The sequence below is a fragment of the Podarcis tiliguerta genome (assembly GCF_965153285.1).
Source record: "Podarcis tiliguerta genome assembly, chromosome: 7".
Lineage (NCBI taxonomy): Eukaryota > Metazoa > Chordata > Lepidosauria > Squamata > Lacertidae > Podarcis > Podarcis tiliguerta.
The window spans coordinates 87,462,287-87,468,842 of record NC_139540.1 but is presented as its reverse complement, the minus strand read 5'-3'; the positions used below and the strand labels follow the sequence as shown (position 1 = coordinate 87,468,842).

Here is a 6,556-nt window from a genome sequence, read left to right as displayed (position 1 = left end):
ATACACAGGCATACCTGTAACAGGATCTTACAGAAAATGTAATCTTGGGGTGGTGGAGCCCTCACTTCAATGCAGTTTGCACGGAGACCTGGACTGTTGTTATGGTTACCTTTGTAAGCTTTAAAAAATAATAATAAAATGATGGAGCTATTTATTCCACAGAAAAGGAATCTCTAATTGATTCACCTTCTTATGACTTCTTCCACAAACATACCATCCTTCAACATCTTTTTCTTGAGAAAATCTTTGTCAATACAGCTATAAGTTTGAACTTGATATCAACTTCAGTTTGAGGAAAACCTGCTCAGCCTGAAATGCAGAGGGAAAGATGATCTGTTTGAACTGGGATTGTAGTGACCCCTGCCTGTGTTTCAGCTTGTTGATTTTTACTCTTGGTTGTAGGGCAGCTTGCACAATTCATGCAGCTGCCTGTAAGCTTTGCGGCTGATGCAGGTGAGCCAATTTTTTCTGAACTGCGGAGTCATTTTGCATGCCTCCAATTCTGAGTTTGTTTCTCTTCTCTTCATTTCAAGGGAGCTGGTGCAAGAGCAGGAAAGCAGTGAGTGGACTGTCCCCAGGAAATTCTTTCAGCACATTTATATGGGCAGAACTGTGATACTTGAATGAATAATAGAATCCCAGATTGTAGAGTTGGAAGGGATTGTGAGGGTCATCTAGTCCCACCCCCACAGTGCAGGAATATTTTGCCCAGTGACCCTGAGATTAAGAGTCTCATATTCTACCGACTGAGCTTCTTACACCTGACACAATAACCAGGGCTCACACCAGGCTCTCATAGCAGATTACAGTTTAAACCAGCAATCCTTTGTATCAAGGGCTGGGAACCTTTTTCAACCCAAGAACCACGTGTCCGTGGTGGATGGAGCCAGAGGCAAAAGTAGGTAGAGCAGTGAATGTAATTTTTACTTTTGTGCCGTAGGCTCATTTCTACACATAACCCTCTCCATCCTGCATCCAGACAAGCATTATAAAAAAATTAAAAAGCTCAACTTTTGTGTCTGGATTTTCAGTTTTTGAAATATGGCAACCCTAAATTAGCTACCCCTCCCAGTTTGGTGTCATCTGCAACTTTGATGAGGATTCCTTCAATTCCTTCATCCAAGTCATTTATAAAGACATTGAACAACAATGGTCCTGAGATGGCACCCCACTTCTCACTTTTTTCCAAGCTGTTGAGGAACCTTTAGCATTCTTTGGGTCTGGTCAGTCAACCAGCTACAAATCTGCCTAACAGTAACCTTATCCAGCCTACATTTTACCAGCTTCTCTGCAAGAATATCATGCGGGACTTTGTCAAAAGCTTTACTGAAATCAAGATACACTACGTTCACAGCATTCCCCTGATCCACCAAGCTTGTAATGAGATTCATCTGGCATGACTTGTTTTTGAAAAAGCTGTGATTCTAAAATGTTTCAAGTTAAGCATATAGTTGCTGAAATCTGTAAATTTAAGCATATTTGCTATTTAAACCCTGTTTTTATCCATTATGTATTTAAAATCTTGCTTAGGTTTGTTCTATGTGCCTTGCTGTACTTTTGCTCACTTACTGTGAGCACCTCAGTTTTCAGAACCTTGAAACCAAAAAAAGTATTTGCTGGTGAATGTAAATGTGCCATCAAATCTAATGCGCACCTTAATTTCCGCAACGTAATGTGGACAAAAAAGGTGAGCATTAGATTTGAGTAAATACGGTAGTACGCTCCTAGCTGCTTTTAGCTGTGCTGTGGAATTAGTCTCATGATTCTGTAATCTCAGTCCTATAATTTCAAATCCCCTTGATTCCCCCATAGAATTAACCAGAAAACAATTCATTAGCTGTATAACAATACAGAATGGCATGGCTGTGAATATGCACATTTTATGTAATCTTACATGTGTGTCTTACTGATGTTTCAATGTGCCCAGTGCAGAATGTTGATTATTTGGAGTGAGATAAGAGTAAGAACTGTGTCCTATGAACCGCATATATCCTGAACCAGGGAGTCTAGGAGCAGGAGGACCCATTCTCCTTTCTTTCTGTGGCAGCATCTCAGAGGGCAGTTGCTGGTGGCTTGTGCTGTGCTTCCAGGACCTCTGCTACCTATGTCCAGAGGGTGGACGCCAGGAACGAAGAGGGTTCCATCAGGCCCTGTATAGCTGCTGACTCTGGTCTGCTTCTTCAGCCTGAGTGAGCTGTCTCTCAGGCACAGGGTTGACTGAGCTGCTGATGGAGTTCCAGCCCAACACTTGACCGCTTGCCAGCCTGTTTGCCCCTAGAGCACCAGACCTGACCCTTTTAAACTGAAAAAATCCTAATGGAAATGGATGCAGTTATTCTGAATCACTCCAGACATGAGTCTCACCTCTAACACTAACCCCAACCTCACCCCACAGGATGCCAGAACGACACTTTCAGCTCCAACATGCATGACACTCTGGATCTAGATTAGCTCCACCTTGTGTGCCTATAGTGACTGCCTGCACAATTTCCAGCATTCCCACACCAGGATCTTGGTTTTTGCCCTTAAAAAACCCTACTTCCGTAGGAAAAAAAGGCGGGGGGAGCCCAGCAAGTCACACAAGCCAAACCCTGTGCCTGTGATAGACATGTTAAAGAATGCCTGTCAAGGCACACGATGCCTGGCACACCAGAGACTGTGATTGAGCAAATATAATATGATACCTGCTGTCAGTTTCTGGAGTGGCAAGCCTGGGAAAAGCTCTGCCTCCCATGATAGCTAATCCACAGTTCACAGGGGCAATGACTAAGGGCCAAACTAGACAGGATGGCAGCAGATCTGTTTGTTTAAACCAGGATGCTGCCCCAGTCACATTGTAAGAGTCTGGGCCTGATTTTAACAGCAAAAGGGAATATAGGCATGTGTATGTGGTCAAAGGGTATTAGTTAAACTCTTCTCCGCCCACACTTTACCTGTGAAAGCTTCAGGACAGACAAAAAGAAGTTCTTCCTCACACAGCCAAGAGTTATAGAACTATAGAATTTGTTGCCAGAGGATCTGGAGGTGGTTACCAACTTTGATGGCTATAAAAAGGAATTAAATAAACTCAAGGAGGATAGGGCTATCAGTGACTACTGGTCATGGTGACTATGATATGCCTTTGAGCACCATTTTCTGGGGAGCAGCAGTGGGGCAGGGCTATTGCTTTCATGTTCTGCTTCTGGGCTTCCTGCTTCAGCGTCTGTCTCCCTGGGCACTGATGTCCTAAGAAAAGCTCCAAAGCCAGAAGTAAGTTTAGCGGGGGGGGGGGGGGACTTTGGCTACAGAGATGTAAGCAGGAGGCAGGGAGAGGAGTTTGCACCTCACCTCTGTAGCCCTTTTGCATCTAAATTCAGATCCCCCCAACCCAACCTTTCCACAAAACTGGCTTTAAATGCACAGATCAGCTGCCATGACATCGAACTCCAGCCTCCCTCTGACAATGAGCAAGGAATGAGGTTTTGAAGCTCCTCGCAATCCTAGGGGGTGGGCAGTGTTCGAGGCAGGGCTTTCTTCAGCCTGAACTCACTGGAACTTAGTTCCAGCACCTCTCAGGTGGGCACCATAAGAGAACAAGTGAGGAGTTTATGGTGAGTTCTGGCACCTCCTTTCCTAAAAAAATAGCACTGGTTAGAGGCAACAATTTATAGGGCCCATTTGCTTGTGAGGAAATGTGTTATTGTAATATACAGTATGCTCACCTACCAATAACCATGTAGTGCATAATAGGGGAACATGCATGAGAACATAGGAAATGGCCCTGTGTTATGTCAGACAATGAGTCCATCTAGGTCTGAAGTCTACACTGATTTGTAGCAGCTCTCCAGGTTTTCCCACCAGGGAATCTCCCAGCTCTTTCTGGAGATGCCAGGAATGGAACCTGCAACCTTCTGCATGAAAGCAAGTGGAGCCTCAGCTGTCTGAGCCTGGTAATGGAAAAACAACATCCAATACATTCTCATTCAGCTATCCTAAAAGCTATTTATCGATCCCAAAATCAAGAATGATGCAACCTTCTTCTGTAGTAAAGCAGAATATATCAAAATGTGTCTCTCTGCTACTTCTCTTTTATTGGCCATGACACAAAAGAATGCAGGGCATGTAAATCTGCCAATTAATAAACCCAAAGAATGCTTTTCTCGGCTGAGTAAAGATGAGACATAAATTGATGATCAGCTAACCTCAGCTTGAGCAGATGCCCACAAGATTTGGTGACATCTCCATCAAAGGAAGGAAGCAACCTACAATGTGAAGCAAGCAGAGGAAAATGTGATTGTATTGGGATATTTCACAGATAGAATCCGAAATATTGTTGACGTTAAACCTCCACTTACTCAATGCAATTATGAAGTTTGCCAGAAGATGGCACTCTCTCCTTTCATTTGTTGAAATGCCCCCTTAATTCAAAATGTGAACCAAGTAACTACAGCAGTGGCTTCTGTTCGATTCAATTATTCAAATTAATGCCCTCCCCCCCCCCCCATTTTTCATGTACAGTAGTACCTCAAGAGTCCTACAGTTGGGTTAGAAATATAATGGGAAATAAAAACATTTGGACAGGGATCCAAGGGTGCTGTTGTGTAGACAGAAAGAGCTTTGTGCTAAAGGAGAGAGGGCTCTGTGCTCCGCTATTGTCAAGTGCCCACACACCACAGCATGCAGAGATCACAGGATTGAGACCTGCGAAATCTCAAAAGCTAGAGGAATTGTCCAATAACAACATGTTTAATCAGAAGCAATAGCCATTGAGTTAAATGGGATGCACTCACAAGTGTGCATAACATTGCAGGCTAAAATTTCCAGTATCTAAGGGTGATTCTTCAGTGCCCTTTCTAGCAGCTTGCCTTCGAAATGACTATCAGAACCAAAATTAATTATGCAAAACAAGGGAAATCATGCCAATGCAGATAATTTGCATAATTTGCACATGAACCCTTTTTCTTAGAGCAGAATTTGAGCTGCCTCAGTGCTGAAATGTTATTATGTTTTTAGTGCAGAATACACAGTGACACAAGCTTCCATTGTCCTGGATTTATTCCCTAAACATGCACAGAAGCCAGAGTCCTGACAGTAAGCGTATTAATGCCCACCCAGGACTGCATCCCTTTAGATGTCCTAAGAAACCCAGGTCCACATACGCTACATATCTGGTTTGAGCATTTCAAGTTCACTTTGCGCTTACTGAGCATATTTGTACACAGCTGCTCACGCCTTACCTTTCCACTGATCTGGATGATCCCACAGATGCATTTTTCTCTGAAAAAAATCCAGGTTTTAATTAGCCACTAAAGCCTAACATTTACTTCTGAGTAAACTTGTACAGAATTGTGCTGTACTAAAAAGAAACATCTGGTCAAGCAGGATAGTCACAAAGCATAATGGGGGAGGGGAATGAGGTGGGAGAGTCATCATGCAGTGACGAACAACACGGGGGAAGTGCTTACATAGGGGATTCTTTTTTATAATGCCATGGTCCACTTCAAGATTTTGCCACCTCATTCTGGTACATGTGTAGATGAAACCTCAATGTTTTGGGACCATATCATCAGCAAAGCAACTTACCTTACAGGATGGTTGCGACCTTAAATGAGATAACAGCTGTATGGCCCTTTATATGCTACAGTGGAAGTGATGGTGGGGGAGAGAGAGAGAGAGAGAGAGAGAGAGAGAGAGAGCTGTGATCCAACAGGGAATGTGCAGAGCAGGCTCTATTCTGCATGTAGCCCTTCTGGACAATTAAAAGCCCACTAAACAACTGTTTGGTGTCAACCTTTGGTGAATGTAGCCTCTTACCTGTGCAAGTTGATGGGATTTCTTTTTTTTTTAAGGGCTCCACTTGCACAGCTGCAGTTGCTTGATGGGTTTGGGGTACCAAAAGTACAATTCTCTTCCAGCTGGAGATATGCGGTGGGGGGTGGGGAGCTATAAATAATTCTGAAACTAAATTGTTATAACCAAAGAAGAAAAATGCATCAATTTTTTTTTGCTCTCCAGTGCCATCTGGTGTTGCATGTTTATAATGCATTCAAAACACTGTTTTTACTAATGCAACTAAGTCCCTACATGCAGAACCATACAACCCTTAGCTAGATTCAAGGTGCTGGATTTTAAGCTTTTCTGGTTATGATTGATCATGATTCATAGGTCATGCAAAGCTCATTTTATACATGCCTGTTCATACCAGTGTATGCAGCACAGGCACCTAAGGATTCACAGCTGGATGACTGAATTTGCTTCACTGAAGAGCATTGTGTCATGTTTTGGATGCGTTATTCCAGAGCCAAAATAAACATTCAAAAATATGTTTTGCTTGGCTTCTATATGGAATATGAAATATGAAATTCACATTTTGAATCAGAAAAACTTACTGCTTTAGATGTGTTGGCCTCTTGTGATTGTTCCAGTAGTAAACTTAATCTAAATCTCACAAGCTGTCAATACCCCTGCAAGTCATCCATCAGTGGATGCATGTCAGTTATCAAAGACTGTGAAATGTAGGCTGCTTTCCACAAAAGCACTCAAAGCAGTCTATACAAAATATATTAAAGGTAAAGGG

At 42.8% G+C, this 6,556-nt stretch overlaps 1 long non-coding RNA gene across 4 annotated transcripts in view; it reads right to left on the bottom strand.

Annotated features, from left to right (window-relative positions):
* Positions 1–5,911, bottom strand: part of LOC310681265 — a 19,400-nt gene extending 13,489 nt beyond the window's left edge. For 2 of the 4 annotated variants that reach the window (XR_014513183.1, XR_014513184.1), the window contains exons 1-4: positions 5,794–5,911; positions 5,217–5,256; positions 4,182–4,241; positions 15–118 (exon numbers count right to left, since the gene is read on the bottom strand). This is a non-coding gene — a long non-coding RNA (uncharacterized lncRNA). Of the gene's footprint in view, positions 1–14; positions 119–4,078; positions 4,242–5,216; positions 5,257–5,562; positions 5,618–5,793 lie in introns of those variants that run through there. The other 2 variants (XR_014513182.1, XR_014513185.1) reach the window with 2 other exon arrangements.
* Between the last annotated feature and the right edge of the window lie 645 nt (positions 5,912–6,556).